We start from the raw sequence: 17,646 nt of genomic DNA, 5'->3' as shown, positions 1-17,646 counted from the left end.
TTTCCCAGACTATTATTTAACAACGTAATAAACATGTTTAAAAAATAGCATGATTTAGTTGAAGGTTCTTGTAGCATGAAACTATTTTTATCGGCATCATGTCTTCAGCAGGTCTCTGCGCCATTTGGCGCAACAGGTCAACTAGTTTCACATAAATTCCAAGCAAAGTATTGCAAACGATGAATTTGATCCAGTAAAAGTTTCCCTTTTTCAGATATACGGTGTCACACATAACAAGCATGCTCATCTAAAGATCTGCCCTCAACTAAGCTAGTTGGGGTTTCAGCACGAGCACAAAGGGATCGAAGATGATCCAAGTAAAAAGCTTCAGGAGTGTGATAGATTTTGAGTGGTTCTTCAACCATTGGTTCAGTGGTACAACTAAATTTTTTGGTATTTTGCATTTCCTACCCATAAGTAAAGATAGAAAACAACTCAGAACAACAAATAAAAATTACTTAGTGATAAAGCAAACAAGCACACACGAGAATATTCACCCCACGCTATGACTCCCCGGCAATGGCGCCAGAAAAAGGTCTTGATAACCCGCAAGTATATGGGATAGTTGTAGCCTCTTTTGATAAGTAAGAGTGTCGAACCCAATGAGGAGCTAAAGGTAGAATAAATACACTCTCAAGTCCTATCGGCCACTGATACGACTCTACGCACGCTTGACGTTCACTTTACCTAGAACAAGTATGAAACTAGAGGTACTTCGTAGGTGTGATAGGATAGGTTTGCAAGATAATAAAGGTTGCGTAAATAAAAGTAGGGACTGTTTAGATAAAGATACAATAAAGTAAATATAGCGAGTGTGGAAAAGTGGTGGTAGGAGTTGTGGAATTGTCCCTAAGCAATTGACTACTTTACTAGACCGATAGCAAGTATTATGTGGGAGAGGCATAAGCTAACATACTTTCTCTTCTTGGATCATATGCACTTTTGATTGGAACTCTAGCAAGCATCCGCAACTACTAAAGATTCATTAAGGTAAAAACCCAACCATAGCATTAAAGCATCAAGTCCCCTTTATCCCGTACGCAACAATCCCCTTACTCGAGTTTATGCTTCTATCACTCAAGCAACCCACCATAAAAGAATCATGAACATATTGCAACACCCTACAGCGGGAATCCCTCACGCTTGTGCGACACGGAGGGCACAATAGGACAGCAACATAACCACAAGCAAATTAAATCAATCATAGCAATTCATCAACCACCAATAGGACAACGAAAATCTACTCGAACATCATAGGATGACAACACATCATTGGATAATAATATGAAGCATAAAGCACCATGTTCAAGTAGAGGGTACAGCGGGTTGCGGGAGAGTGGACCGCTGAATATAGATGGGGGAAGGTGATGGAGATGTTGGTGAAGATGATGGAGGTGTTGGTGAAGATCGCGGTGATGATGATGGCCCCCGGCGGCGTTCCGGCGCCACCAGAAGCAAGGGGGAGAGAGCCTCCCTTCTTCTTCTTCTTCCTTGACCTTATCCCTAGATGGGAGAAGGGTTTCCCCTCTGGTACTTGGCTCCCATGGCTTGGGAGGGACGAGAGCCCCTTCGAGATTGGATCTATCTCTCTGTTTCTGCGTTCTGGAATTCTGCCCTGGCACCGTTTCCTTTATATCTGGAGATCCGTAACTCCGATTGGATTGAAACCTTCGCCCAGTTTGTTTTCCAAAAATTAGCTTTCTTGCGGACAAAGAAGGGTATCAACCGCCTTGCGGGTGGCCCATGAGGGTGGGGGGCGCACCCACTTTAAGTGGGCGTGGGCCCCTATCTCGTGGCCACCTCGGGCATCGTCTCGCGTTGATTTTTCCTCCCAAAAATCACAAATATTCCAAAATAATTCTCCGTCCGTTTTATCCCGTTTGGACTCCATTTGATATGTGGTTTCTGTGAAACATAAAACATGCAACTGACAGGAATTGGCACTGGGCACTGGATCAATATGTTAGTCCCAAAAAATAGTATAAAAAGTTGCCAAAAGAATATGAAAGTTGTAGAATATTGGCATGAAACAATCAAAAATTATAGATATTGACGGAGACGTATCATCCAACATGTGGGACATCGACCATCCTGGTCCACTTGTCATGCACACCGAACTCCAAGTGAGAGTCTCCCCGGTCGTCCCGCTGCAGTAATAATGATTAATGAGCTATCAAATCACATGCCCAACCTTTCCCACGGTGAAGTTTCTCGGACGAAGGAACCATTATGACTTCGTTAAATTCCGCTTCTTGAAGAAAACTACTGTGCCAACAGTACTGCTAGCTACAGTAGTTACTCCAACAGAGGCCTCCTTTCATTCATAGGATAGGAATTTTATAGGAATATGAAAATCATAGGAAGTGAGATGACATGCATCTCAATTCCTATAGAGAAAGAGATGCCATTTGATGCATAGGATAGGAATTTTCCCATTGAGTCTAGGCTAATGTACTGGTAATTTGCTCTAAAAACTACAGTAGTAACTAGTAGTACTGGTACATGATTGTACTTAGACACAGACGCACACACTAACTACTAGTACTACTACTTCTCACATGCTGGCCAGACGCCGTCGTTCTCCTTCCCGGCTTTGTCGGTGACACCCCACCGCGCTTGGATCTCCGCCGACCTCTCCGCAGCAGGGCATGCGTCATCTTCTTTCTTGCGGCGGCGAGCCTCTCTTTTCTTGAGTGCTTTCTGACTTTTCCACTCCCTCTATGCGGCTTTGGCCACTTCTTGCTCTACCGCCCATTCGGCCTTGGCAGCTTCAAATTCTGCCCACATAGGTGTGGTCGCGAGCGGCGATGAACTCGGCACGGCGGGATGCCATCGCTTCCCTACCAATTTGTGTGCGGTCGTGGGCGGTGAGGAACTCGGCGCGGCAGGGTGCCATCGCTTCCTTACCGGTTAGTGTCCTGCGTGGTGGCATGAACGACGCTTGGTGAGAGCTCTGGGGTGGAGTGGCCAGACAACTGTATAGTGCATTGGTTTGTCAAGAGCTCAAGGATAGAAGACAAAGGAAATTTGGATTCCCCTTCAATCCTAGTCATTTATTACCGAGTAAAATGCATTGGCGGTCATCGAACTTGTCTTGATAGCTCACTTTGATCATTGTATACGAGATATGGTGATTATACGGTCACTGGCTCAGCATATAGCTTCGTATTTGTCTGGTTGACCAGTCAAAGATTCCGCATGTGCCTCGTCAGCTCGTGTTCTTTATCTATCTATGCGGGCCATATGCCCGTTGGGCCCACATGTCAGTAACCCAACGCACCTGCAGTTAAGTCACTGAAGTAGCGTCCGCATTCACGCCTGACGAACCTACTCCGGCACACCCGTCCATCCATCGGCCGCGGCTCATTGCCATTCGCCCGCTATGTTAACTTGAGCCCCAACTCCCAGCCATAGCCAAAGACCCACACTCATTCTCCTCCGGTCCCTTCCTTCTGTCAGCACCACTCCAACCATGGCCTCCTGGCGCTCCAAAGCTCTCTTGGACGTACTGTCGCACGAGCAGATGAAGGACATCGGTGGCTCCGCTCCGGGCGTGCTCCAAAGCTCTCTTTGATGTACTATCGCAGGAGCAGACGAAGGAGATCACCGGCACCCCCCGACCGCCCTCCGCTGCCACGACCATGAAGCCAGCGTGCGTGCGTGGGCGTAGCCGACAGTGAGGAAGAGTAGTTCATGATAGGTCGCCGCCGCTCTGGTCCCTGGAAGGCCACCGCTACTCCACTCAGTCGACGCCAAGCTTGGTGGGGTAAACATCGGCGGTCGATTAGCCGCTTGACGGCGACGTGGAGGCGGAAATCTTCAGAACCTTGTGCTCCGGAGGAGGACGTTATCGAGGCGGATGAGGAGGAGGCAAAGGCAATGGCCGGCTTTCTCGGGTTCATGGCCGGACATGGTGGTCGGGCACCGACGATCGTTTAGATTAGGTTTATAGTAGGTTTTAGTACGGTTTGTGCAAAATATGTAATGAATTTTGTCCAATTTGTAGGAAAAGTTTTTGAAATGTAATGAATTTCATTCGGTTAATTTGAAATTTTCTTTGTTTGCACGAATTTCATCCGGTTAGTTCATATAGTTGTCGAAAGGTATGTGGGCAGCATCGGTTGGCATCCATCAGTGTCCTCGGACAGATGCTAGTGTAAATTTGTGGGCCAGCGCTGGAGATGCCCTAACTATCATGTTGTAATCGCTAAAATGCTCCATTATTTGGCAGGGAACAGTTATCCCTCGATCAAAATCAGATCCGCCGTGTTTCCACGGAAGTTGATCCTCTAGCATAAAGAAGAGAAGTCACCTAAGCTACAATTCCCTAACTTTCCTCCTTCGCATCCATATGATTAAGGCTCAAATGACTTGATTTAATTTGCAAATTACAAATCTATTGTGTACATTTATAAAAATTACATACAAACAAAATTATGATGCAATAAAATTAATTTTATATTTATTTACATGAATAGTAACCACGCACATAACCTGCTACAGTAGCTAAATACAATATTTGCTACAGTTCCTCCTTCTTTGTTTTGCACTAGATTGCACTGTAGCTTAGGTGACTTTCCTCCTTAATGTTAGAGGATCCACTTCCGTTTCACAGTCCTCCCACGTAAGAGTGTAAACTCTTGCTTACATAAAAATGGAGCAAGTGGACGACACTGTAGCACGTCATATCACTCAAACTAGCCCGCCTAACGCGCGGGAAAGCACCGCCCTCATCATTTTGTTCTAGATTTCTATCGATCGATCGCACGAAAATGTTACGCTTTGCAAGTTCTAAAGGAAAAGGCAACACACTTACGACTCGTACGCGTCGCACCCCTGACAGTCCGGCTCGCACGCCGCTCACCAGAGGGGATACACGTTGTCTTGCAATTTCACTAACATGTGGGACTGCAATTGAATAAACTGTCGATAGCCGAAATCTAATCGCTCGGCGGGTGTCGGCTGAGAAGAGAGAGATGGGGGAGGGAGAAGAGATCGCCCGCCTGCCACGCACGGACTCCAAGAAATATATGGTGATAATGCGAGGTGGGACATGTGGGAGTCCGGACCGCTTCCAAGCCCGCTTCTGACCGCCCTGGCCCACCAGAACCCCCCCACCTCCCAGCGTGCGCTCCCATCTCAGACGCGAGCTGCCCGCCGCATGCATGCATAGCAAGTAGTACCAGTAAAATACTGGGCTATAAGCCCGCTTATGTGGAGGAGAGAGAGGCATTGACAAAGTCAAGGAATGGGCTCTGCAAGATCCCGTCTCTACACGTGCTCCTAGGTATAAAAAAAATCAATTCTAAAAAAAGAGGCATAAAAAACAATTGTGTCTAAAAAAAGAAAGGTAAAAAACATTTGAGAGGAAATAGATGGAGAGAAAGTGAGAAAAAGTTGTAACCTTATAGCCAACCTTATAGTCAACACTATGGTAGTATTACATGAGGAAGGAGGGAGTGGTGCACATGCCAAGTTCACTGGGCTGCCGTGTTTCACACTCCTCCGTCGTAACAGTGGAGACAATAACTTTCATAAAAAATAAACAATGAATACTCGTTGCTCGTCCTCTATATCGGAAAGAATGCTTTCATTCGCCGACATGTGGGACGTCGACCATCCTGGTCCACCTGCCATGCACAAAATTATCCTGGTCCACCCCGGTCGTAGCGCAGGCCAAACCTTTCCCACTGTAAGTTGGTCGGACGAAGGAACCATCATGACTTCGTTGAATTCCGCTTCTTCAAGAAAACTTACTGTACCTGCAATACTGCTACCACACGTGAAGACTGGACGACACTGTACCACGTCGTATCACTGAAACCCACTAGGCCAAACTAGCCCGCCTAGGTCATCTATTTTGGAACGAGGGAGTACGTCTCTGTACTGCTATGATTTTGTGTTGGACGTCTCTGTACTTTTGCTACGATTTTCCTACCCTATGAACCAAATGAGGCCTGAATGTATCTGTGTCGACTATTGTCTGATCGATCGCTAAGCCTAGAATTTTAGGAGCTTGGGCTATTGGCCATCGACGATGGATAAGTATAAGCGTACCACGAGCTCATCAGCCCCAACGTTTCTCTTTGGTGAGTGTTTTGAAAGTACTATAGCTCGCACATTAGCTAGCCTACTAACACCAAGAATCATCAAACAAGCCCTGCTGATATGATAAACAATTCAAACTTACATATAAGCATGCCATATATTACATCAACGATAATGATAACTCCCAAACATTCGGGAGTTAATCATGGCAACCCAAACGCTTTTAGATGGTAACTTTAGTTTGCGTGAGATTAGGGAAACATGGTAATTTTTTGATGAAAAAACGAAAAAGGACAAAGTTGCCATCCCCTATTAACTAAAGTTGCCATCCCTACGAACTAAAGTTGCCATGTCAAAATGTTCGGGACGAATGATACGTCTCCAACGTATCTATTTTTCCAAACACTTTTGCCCTTGTTTTGGACTCTAACTTGCATGATTTGAATGAAACTAACCCGGACTGACGCTGTTTTCAGCAGAACTTCCATGATGTTGTTTTATGTGTAGAAAACAAAAGTTCTCAGAATGTCCTGAAAATCCACGGAGGCACTTTTTGGAAAATATAAAAAATACTGACGAAAGAATCAAGACCAGGGGCCCACACCCTGTCCACGAGGGTGGGGGGCGTGCCCTCCCCCCTAGGCGTGCCCCTGTCTCATGGCCCCCCTGAGGCTCCACCGACCTCAACGCCAACTCCATATATTCCGTCTCGCGGAGAAAAAAATTAGCGAGAAAGTTTCATCGCGTTTTACGGTACGGAGCCGCCGTCAAGCCCTAATCCCTCTCGGGAGGGCTGATCTGGAGTCCGTTTGGGGCTCCGGAGAGGGGGATTCGTCGTCGTCGTCATCATCAACCATCCTCCATCACCAATTTCATGATGCTCACCGCCGTGCGTGAGTAATTCCATCATAGGCTTGCTGGACGGTGATGGGTTGGATGAGATTTACCATGTAATCAAGTTAGGTTTGTTAGGGTTTGATCCCTAGTATCCACTATGTTCTGAGATTGATGTTGCTATGACTTTGCTATGCTTAATGCTTGTCACTAGGGCCCGAGTGCCATGATTTCAGATCTAAACCTATTATGTTTTCATAAATATATGTGTGTTCTTGATCCTATCTCGCAAGTCTATAGTCACCTATTATGTGTTATGATCCGACAACCCCGAAGTGACAATAATCGGGATACTTCTCGGTGATGACCGTAGTTTGACGAGTTCATGTGTTCACTATGTGCTAATGCTTTGTTCCGGTTCTCTATTAAAAGGAGGCCTTAATATCCCTTAGTTTCCACTAGGACCCCGCTGCCACGAGAGGGTAAGACAAAAGATGTCATGCAAGTTCTTTTCCATAAGCACGTATGACTATATACGGAATACATGCCTAAATTACATTGATGAACTGGAGCTAGTTCTGTGTCACCCTATGTTATAACTATTACATGAGGAATCGCATCCGACATAATTATCCATCATTGATCCATTGCCTACGAGCTTTTCACATATTGTTCTTCACTTATTTACTTTTCCGTTGCTACTGTTATAGTCACTACAAAACCCAAAAACATTACTTTTGCTACCGTTACCTTTATTATCATATAACTTTGCTACTAAATACTCTACTGCAGATACTAAGTTATCCAGGTGTGGTTGAATTGACAACTCAACTGCTAATACTCAAGAATATTCTTTGGCTCCCCTTGTGTCGAATCAATAAATTTGGGTTGAATATTTTACCCTCGAAAGCTATTGCGATCCCCTACACTTGTGGGTTATCAAGACTAATTTCTGGCGCTGTTGCCGGGGAGCATAGCTCTATTCTCTGAGACACTTGGGATTTATATTTGTTGATCACTATGAAGAACTTGAAAGACGCGAAAACTATGATCTATCCCTCAACTACGAGGAGAGGTAAGGAACTGCCATCTAGCTCTGCACTAGGTTCTCCTTCTATTTTGAGTAAGCTTGCGATACCTAAACCTGCTACTGCTATGAACTCTGATATGTCGCATGTTATTGATGATGCCACTTTTGCTATGCATGATACTTATGATGAAGCATCTTCTGTGCGTGATACTACCTTGCCATTAGGTGAATTTCTTGATGAACAACTTGCTAGGGTTAGAGGGAATGAAATTATTGAAGATGCTATTATTGATGATAGTGATGATGAAAATTCTCCCAATGATTATGAATTGCCTGTTGTTCCTGAGGGTTATGTTATGAATGAAGAAGTTGCTAGAGCTATCTTTGCTTGCAATGATAGATATGATCTTAAGAAATTATTAGCTAAATGGAAGCAGCAGTCTCTTAATGCTAGAATGAAACCTGACCCTGCTTTTGCTACTTCACCTATCTGTGTTACTGATAAGGATTATGAATTCTCTGTTGATCCCGAGATTATTACTTTAGTTGAATCTGATCCATTTTATGGCCTTGAATCTGAAACTGTTGTGGCACATCTTGCCAAGTTGAATGATATAGCTACCCTGTTTACTCATGATGATATATCTCGCTATTATTATATCCTTAAGATATTTCCATTCTCTTTAAAGGGTGATGCTAAGACTTGGTACAATTCTCTTGCTCCTGGTTGTGTGCGTAGTCCCCAGGATATGATTTATTACTTCTCTGCTAAATATTTCCCTGCTCATAAGAAACAAGCTGCCTTGTGGGAAATATATAATTTTGTGCAAATCAAAGAAGAGAGTCTCCCACAAGCTTGGGGAAGGCTTCTCCGGTTACTTAATGCTTTGCCTGATCATCCTCTTAAGAAAAATGAAATACTTGATATCTTTTATAATGGACTAACTGATGCTTCCAAGGACTACTTGGATAGTTGTGCTAGTTGTGTTTTCAGGGAAAGAACAGTGGACGAAGCTGAATTACTATTGAATAATATGTTCACTAATGAAAATAATTGGACTCTTCCCGAGCCAATTCCCGAGTCAATTCCTGAACCAATTGAGCCAACTCCTGGGCCTATTCCTAAACCCACTCCAAAGAAGAGAGGTGTTTTATTTCTCAGTCCTGAAGATATGCAAGAGGCAAAGAAATCAATGAAAAAAAAGGTATTAAAGCTGAAGATGTTAAGAATTTACCTCCTATTGAAGAAATACATGGTCTTAATATACCGCCTGTTGAAGAACCACATTGTCTTGATAACCCGGCACAGGTAGTAAAGGTAAATTCTCTCTATAGATATGATAAAGTTGAAATCCCCTCTACTAAATTTCATAGTCCATACTTAGATGAATTTGATGACTTTATGGCTAGACAAGAAAGTTTTAATGCTTATGTTGGTAGAGAGTTAAAGAATAATGCTTTCGAGATAGGACGTGTGAGCGATAATATGGCTAGAGTTAAAGGTGAACTTAAACTCGTTAGCAAATATGCTTCTATGGTTGCTACTCATGCTCGAAGTAAATCCTTATGCTAAGTAGATGAAGGATATCATTACAAACAAAAGAAAGATACCGGAAGCCGAAATTTCCACCATGCTTGCTAATTACACTTTTAAGGGTGGAATACCAAAGAAACTTGGAGATCCGGGGGTACCAACTATACCATGCTCCATTAAAAGAAATTATGTTAGAACTGCTTTATGTGATCTTGGAGCCGGTGTTAGTGTTATGCCTCTCTCTTTATATTGTAGACTTGAATTGAATAAGTTGACACCTACTGAAATATCTTTGCAAATGGCTGATAAGCTATACCTGTCGGTATTTGTGAGGATGTGCCTGTTGTGGTTGCAAATGTCACTATCTTAACAGACTTTGCTATTCTTGATATTCCCGAGGACGATAGTATGTCGATTATCCTTGGTAGACCTTTTTTGAATAATGCAGGGGCTGTTATTGATTGCAACAAAGGCAATGTCACTTTTCATGTTAATGGTAATGAGCATACGGTACACTTTCCGAGGAAACAATCTCAAGTCCATAGCATCAATTCTATTGGAAAAGTTCCAACTATCATTATTGGAGGTTTTGAATTTCCTCTCTCTACTGTCAAGAAAAAGTATGATATTCTTATTGTTGGGGATGTTCATATCCCCGTTGAGGTAACTTAGTGTTATTCGAAATTACTCTAGTTCCGTGTTATTCGGAATGAGTTTGTTAACAAGACTTGATCAACTTTTTTAGTGGATTCATTTTGATGATCATGAGATGGATGAAACTAGAAGGCACAACCTTCTGTACCCTTTTTTTTACTTCTTGTTATTTAGAATAAAAAAAGCAAAAATAGTGTTATCTGTCTGTTTTCTGAATTATCCGTGCAATAAAAAAATATCCTGAAAATAAAAGTGCTCCAAATGCCCTCCAAATTTAGTATGATTTTTTATGGAATATTTGAGGATTTTAGGCACTGAAATCACTGCAGGAGGGGCAAGCACCAGGCCACGAGAGTGGAGGGCGCGCCCACCCCCTGGGCGCGCCCCCTGTCTCGTGGGCCCCTGGTGGCCCCCCCTCCACTTATGACAGCACCCACACACTTCATCTTCTACCCCAAAAAATCCCCATCCAGCTCAAGCATGAGTTCTAACTCATTTTGCTGCGATTTTCGATCTCCTTGCTCAAAGCTCCATTCACGAAACTGCTTTGGGAGATTGTTGTCTGGTATGTGACTCCTCCATTGGTCCAATTAGTTTTTGTTCTAGTGCTTTATTCATTGCAAATTTTTGCTGCATAGGTGACCATGTTCTTGAGCTTGCATGTTGAATTTATGAGGTCCCAAGCAATTCTAATGCATGATATAGGCTCTAGGCACTTGTAGGAGTAGTTGCTACCAATCTTGTTTAGTTTTATTCACTTTTATTTTTAAGTTACTAAAATTTTAGAAATTTTTCAGAAAAAGAATTATGTCTAGGAGAATGTATCAAGGTGGTTCCTCGGTAAAGAATGGACCCAGGATTGCTATACATGAGCAAGATGTTGAATTACCAAGGGACGCGGATGTACGAGCTTGTGAGTGGCCATCCGATGATTTTATGGTCGAAGCAGGCTTTAAGGAGAAATTTGACGCGTATGTGCATAATGCTAAGCTGGAGGACTTCTTACAAGATAAGTGTCCTCAGTACTATCAATTGACTGATTCCTTTGTGCGGAGGTTTAAATATAATTATACACGTAATTCTCCTAGTGTCCTATTTGATATTTATGATACATCTTATACCATGGACTTAGAGGATTTTACAACTGCTTGCAAACTTCCGCAGTGGGGTAATATTAATGATCCTCACAAATCTGAATTTAGAGATTTCCTTGCTAGTATTACTGTGGGAGAATCCAGGGACATAGCACAAGCTACCATAGGGAGCATTCATTTTCCTGCTATACATTATTTTGCTCTCTTCTTTGGTAGATGCATTAATGGTAAAGATGAAGCATGTCACATGTGTGTCCCTAATCTGTGTGTCCTCAAGAGTGCTGTGTTAGGTTATAAAGGTTATAACTTGGGGGCAATAGTTGCATGTGGGTTGCAGAATAATGGTAGAGCTGGAGATTTATTTGGAGGAATTTATGCAACCCGTGTGGCTAATTATCTTGGTATAGCCCCACGAGATGGGGATGTGATGATACCTCTTGCTTATTTAGATTATGACGCTATGGTCAATCATCATTTTCTTAGGAGGAATGAACAATTCCTCCATTATCGACTAATCTATGACAGACGCAACGTCGTCCATGTTACTCTTCCTGCTCCTCTCCTTTTTGATTATCAGGAAGAAGGAAGATATGTTGTTACCAGGGAGGAAGCAGCTGAACACGAGGGGAGAGCGGAGGCAGCTCGCCAACACGTCGCAGCTCAGGAGGTGGTTGCTGCTACATCTCAGAACGACCCCAGCTACAACTACGGATATCAGCCAGGCGGTCCTTGGTATTAGACCAACTTAGGCCAAAAGCCTAAGCTTGGGGGAGTACGTGTTTCTCACCGACTTTACATTCATGTTCACACATTAGTCATCGGTGCTCATACTCTTTCATTGTATTATCCATGTTAGTTTAATTTTTTTTCTCGCTTTCTTCTTGTGTGTTTGATAAACCTTAAGAAAAAAAATTAGTTAGTTTAATTTGAACGCTTGTAGTAGAGTTAAAATGAAAACCCAAAAAGATTTCTAGTTCTTCTTCTTACTTGTTGGGAGCTTTCCCTTGTAAATAGTTTTATTTTCCTTTCTTTCCTTTGGGGGTCGAGAAGACCATATTGAAAAAAATCAGAGAGAAAGTTTTATTTCCCGTGTAAATAGTTTTATTTTTTTTTCTTTCCCATGTAAATAGTTTTATTTTCTTTTCTTTACTTGTTGGGAGCTTTCCCGTGTAAAAAATCAGAGAGAAAGTTTTATTGCGTTTTACGATACGGAGCCGCCGTCAAGCCCTAATCTCTCTCGGGAGGCCTGATCTGGAGTCCGTTCGGGGCTCCGGAGAGGGGGATTCGTCGCCGTCGTCATCTTCAAACATCCTCCATCACCAATTTCGTGATGCTCACCGCCGTGCGTGAGTAATTCCATCATAGGCTTGTTGGACGGTGATGGGTTGGATGAAATTTACCATGTAATCAAGTTAGTTTTGTTAGGGTTTGATCCCTAGTATCCACTATGTTCTGAGATTGATGTTGCTATGACTTTGCTATGCTTAATGCTTGTCACTAGGGCCCGAGTGTCATGATTTCAGATCTGAACCTATTATGTTTTCATGAATATATATGTGTTCTTGATCCTATCTTGCAAGTCTATAGTAGCCTATTATGTATTATGATCCGACAACCCCGAAGTGACAATAATCGGGATACTTCTCGGTGATGACCGTAGTTTGAGGAGTTCATGTATTCACTATGTGCTAATGCTTTGTTCCGGTTCTCTATTAAAAGGAGGCCTTAATATCCCTTAGTTTCCACTAGGACCCCGCTGCCACGAGAGGGTATGTATGACTATATACGGAATACATGCCTACATTACATTGATGAACTGGAGCTAGTTCTGTGTCACCCTATGTTATAGCTATTACATGAGGAATCGCATCCGACATAATTATCATCATTGATCCATTGCCTACGAGCTTTTCACTTATTGTTCTTCGCTTATTTACTTTTCCGTTGCTACTGATACAGTCACTACAAAACCCCAAAACATTACTTTTGCTACTGTTACCTTTATTATCATATTACTTTGCTATTAAATACTCTGCTGCAGATACTAAGTTATCCAGGTGTGGTTAAATTGACAACTCAACTGCTAATTTAAAAAAAAAAGAAGCTAGCCAACTCAGCCAACCAGCGCTCCCCAGATTGGGCCTTTGATGGCCGTCCGATCTGCCTGTTGGCGCATCTGAACCGTGGGATCTTCACCTACAGTCAAACCTGATTTTACCTCGCGGTTGTTTTCCTACGCCAATGACGAGTGGGTTCGTCTCACGCGTTCTTTGGCTGGGTCAGCCGTGCCTATGTGCAGACGGTTTTTCCCATCGGCTCCTTGCGCGCCACGCGTGAGACGTGTGTTGGGCGTGAACCCTAGCCCCCCAATCTAGAGCCGCCACACCTCCCCCCTCCTCCTTCCCTCGTCCGCCGCCGCACTTCCTCCCTCCTCCCTCGTCGCCACACCCTTCACCCTAGCACCGCGCGCTCGTTCTGTCGTCGCATATACCATCGCTGCCGGCCCCTGCCATGGTGTCGCGGCGCTCTTCCTGCGCCCTCGCGTCCGACCTCACCAGGTCCTCGATCTCGGCCTCATCGGCTTGCTGCGGCGGCCGCTCTCGACGCCGTCCTTGCGACACGACAGCGGCAAACCCGAGCGCCGACAACTAATGTGGTGGTGCAGCGGACGGCAGCCTCAGCGGGCGAGCGACGGAGACTGCAACTGGTGCACAAGCTCGCACCTCAATGCGTCCGTGCTTGAATAGCTCGCATCTTCACGGCCACCAAGTGCACAGGTGAGTCCCCAACCATCTCTCTCTCTCTCTCCATGGCCCTTTCCCCCACCTTCCCTCCTCACTTGATGGCATCTTGCTCTTGTTTCTAGGGTGATTCGTAATCTGTACACATAATTAAGACTGCTGATTTCATCTACCTATAGTATGCAATTAGTAATGAGATGCATAAAACTTACTGGTACATGACATGTTGATTAAATTTTGACAGGCCAGTAGTTAAATTTTCTGTGGATGAGTCCTTGTCGGATGGATGGTGACTAACGAGATGCACTTCTTTGCCACAAGTAATTTTAATAAAGGGATTGTGTACAAGGTAAGATTACCAGGCATAACTGCAATGCAGCTAGCAAGTGCTCCAGGATTTCATGTTGCTAGATTTCCCCCAGAGGCAAATGTATGACTTACTTGCTGTTGACTTTCACAGTGTTCAAATCTTTTCTTGTGAGAAGGATGCACAAAATCAAGTTTTTTGTCGGTAGGAGCTTTTTTCGCTGTCCAACTGTTCAGTTCCACTGGAACAAGGGGTCCACTGGACTTCTATTGTTTCCGAACTTGATGTGGATAAAATCAACCAGAGTATTATGGTGAAACCAAGTTTCACCACTTGACAACTTACAGGGCCTTTCAAGGAATTGTTCCTGTCAGTAAGTTCTTAGTTTTTGATATTCTTTATGAGACTGTTTTTTAATGTCTGGTCATTAACTCTATCAGTAATTTGCAGAAAATGAGGGGCCAATGTATGATGTTCAGTGGTCTTCTTCAGGTTCTGAATTTGTTGTGGTCTATGGATATATCCTTACATCGTCCTTACATGAACCATAACATTTCTGGTTTAATGTCTTTGTTTTCTACAATTGTTCCTTGACTAAATCTTGGTTAGGCCGGCCAGAGCACCAATATTCAGCCAAAAATGCAATCCTCTTCACGAGCTTGGTGAAGGCCATTATAATACGATAAGATGGAATCCTGAAGGGCGATGTAAGTCATGTAACCTTGCAATAATTTGATCAGCCGGTCGTGCTATGTTCTCTGGTCTGAGTGGGTGTGTGTGTCTATATATATATATATATATATATATATATATATATATATATATATATGTGCACACCCTTCTGTTATAGTTTGGTTATTAGCATAGCAATATGCGTCTAACAAATTGTTCATGTTCTGTTATTGCTTGCTTTCATGTAAGAAAAAAATCATGTTTATCTTGGTGATATCCTTGACCTAAGTTTCTCCACTAATTATTGTTATACTTGGACATGGTAATTTGCCTGGTGATATTGTCACTAAAATTTGTATTAGACAATAGCCTTAACAGTTAGAATGAGTAAACATTCTGATTGGGGAAGTCTTGTCTGGTTTAAGAGAGCCTATGACAGACTACAAAAGCAAAAAAGGGCATGCTTTGATATTTCTTTATGTGGTTGCCACATAGCTCACAGTTTTTTTGTCTAGCTTTCTGGGACTATTCAGAAAGAAATTAGTAGGGAAAACAAAGGCTAAATGGCATGTGCGATGGTCGCCATTTTCCGATAGTCACTATAGCTCCAAGGCTTCAAATGGATAATGAGTACATTTCCTGCAACTTTAGCATGATAATGGAAATGGTGGAGGATCCTTACATGATTATCTTCATATTTCCTGGTGCAGTTTAAGAAGATGTGTTGAAAAACTGTATCAGGTATGTCGACAGCATAACAGGTTTCTCTGTAATCTATATCCCTTGTTGGTACTAAAAAATTAGCGACATGTCGAAGAAATAAATATGCAAGCCCTCACATTGCCCTCATGATTGTTGCTTCTGAATTGTACATGTTGAATAGAAGCCAGAATATCCTGAAAGACTTGGTGACATTGCTGACCTCACAATATCTTTGTATAGCATAAAAATGGAGAAACAAAGAAGTAATGTTCCAGTATATTTGCAGAGGTGAAATATTAACGCCAGTTCGAGCGCACCGGCCTCGATGGCAAGAGACCACTACCATCAGGTTTGCTTCCTCCTTTGCTTGTCCGGTTGCTAGGTTAGTGGTTCATCTTTTTCATAGCAACCTACATCTTTCTATACCAATAATTTGCTTCTGAATCAACATCTTACTTGTCTACACCGGTTTCTGAATCAACATTTTAGTTGTTTCCGAATCAACATTTTAGTTGTTTCTGAATCACCATCTTAGTTGTCTACATCTATCACCATCTCTGTGGCATCTGTGTCTATTTCCCTTAGATGGTTCTCCTGTGTGATGGTTAAAAAATATAAGGTTTGCTGTGTGATATTGCTTTCTTCAGTGTAGTGGTATAGCATACTGTGAGCAATCAGGAACAAAAACAGGAGGTTTAATTTTCACAAATCGGTACTGCATATTTTTCAGAAGTACGTCCACCTTCTGCACAATGCCCTTGCATTTGTTTTCTTATCAAATAAGTTTCTTTATGTAGAATTTGTTCAGTTCTTGTCTCACTCACACCTCAAAATGCAAGTTTGGGAGGGCGGTGCTGGTATAACTGATATCCCTTTGATCTTCGTTAACTTTTGCAGGATATGCATTGTGATTGAACATGAGAAATCCTTTACCTCCCTATACTTCAAGGTGTGTTCTGCTCTAAAATGACAAGCACCCAACGAAGTGAGAGCGCAAACCACATGTTGAAGAGTTATATGCCACCTGCTAGCCCGATGCACATTTTTGTGAGGCAGTATATGAGGCTCCAGTTTGACCATGGGAAGGAGGAAAGTTACGAAAGGACTATTTGTCAGAAAAACTGATGTATCTGTTTGTTATTCACCGTTGCTGATTAATTTTCAATTTTTCATTCTCAGTAAAACTGATGTGTGCTGATGGTGGCAGGGAGGTGTCGTGAGGAGAGCAAATCTGGCAAATGGCAATAGAGCAGCATGCAAGCAAAGTGTACACCTGTGCTATGTTTTGGAGCCCCGTCGAAAGGTTTGGAGGCCCAGGAAGGTAGTGTTGGGGCGTCCGTCGGCGTGAATGCGCTTCAATGACTAGCACCACCGGAGTAGCAGAGAGGTGTAGGGAGGCCGTCGAACAGCCGGGAGAAAGCACCACACGAGGGTCTGAGCAAGCATACCAGGTTTTGCAGCATCTGCCCCCGTGAAGGCCACAAGCCGACGACATGCCCTGATCGTGGAGAAGCACCTAAACAGCCCCGCAAACCCGGAAAGTGCAAGAACTGTTGAATGGAAAGGCGCCGCAGGAACACGTGCACACGCCTACTGGGTGGTGCACATATGTAGTCTAGAAGATTTAAAATTTCGTGTGTAATGTGTGATTCAAGGATTTTCTGGTGTGTGTTGTGAGCCATGCTCCACGATTGTTCCTCCAGTGCTTAATCTTAGTGCTGTTGTATTCCATAGTGTTGTATGGTAAGTCCGTAACTCAACAGAACTTCACAATTATGATAGAAAAAATGTTGGGCGTGATATCTACATTTTCCAATCTGTTGCATTGTTGGTGTGCATCCCAGAAAAGATTTTGTGCGAGACGGGCTTGATGAAGCATGTCGTGGGTGCCGGTGATGAGATTCAGCTGCGTTTCGATTCCGTTGTTCCATTGCTTTGTCAGCATGAAGGCTGTGTTTGTAACACAACATTTGCAGGTCGCGGGCAGCTTCATTACGGGGTCTACAGCTGACGCATGGAGCACGACGGCG

At 43.3% G+C, this 17,646-nt stretch overlaps 1 long non-coding RNA gene across 16 annotated transcripts; it reads left to right on the top strand.

The window, feature by feature from the left end:
- Positions 1 to 13,513: 13,513 nt before the first annotated feature.
- On the top strand, positions 13,514 to 17,434 carry LOC119275920. 16 transcript variants are annotated; one of them, XR_005136017.1, is made up of 8 exons: positions 13,514 to 13,971; positions 14,180 to 14,284; positions 14,396 to 14,615; positions 14,693 to 14,949; positions 15,625 to 15,655; positions 15,857 to 15,965; positions 16,264 to 16,348; positions 16,514 to 17,434. It is a non-coding gene; the product is annotated as an uncharacterized LOC119275920 (long non-coding RNA). The 16 variants fall into 16 exon arrangements; XR_005136013.1 differs by having other exon boundaries at positions 14,396 to 14,611; positions 14,693 to 14,734; positions 14,852 to 15,965; XR_005136011.1 differs by having other exon boundaries at positions 14,693 to 14,734; positions 14,852 to 15,965.
- Positions 17,435 to 17,646: the final 212 nt, after the last annotated feature.

This window comes from Triticum dicoccoides, chromosome 3B, assembly GCF_002162155.2.
Source record: "Triticum dicoccoides isolate Atlit2015 ecotype Zavitan chromosome 3B, WEW_v2.0, whole genome shotgun sequence".
NCBI classification, from domain to species: domain Eukaryota; kingdom Viridiplantae; phylum Streptophyta; class Magnoliopsida; order Poales; family Poaceae; genus Triticum; species Triticum dicoccoides.
This window is presented reverse-complemented; position numbering and strand designations above follow the sequence as displayed.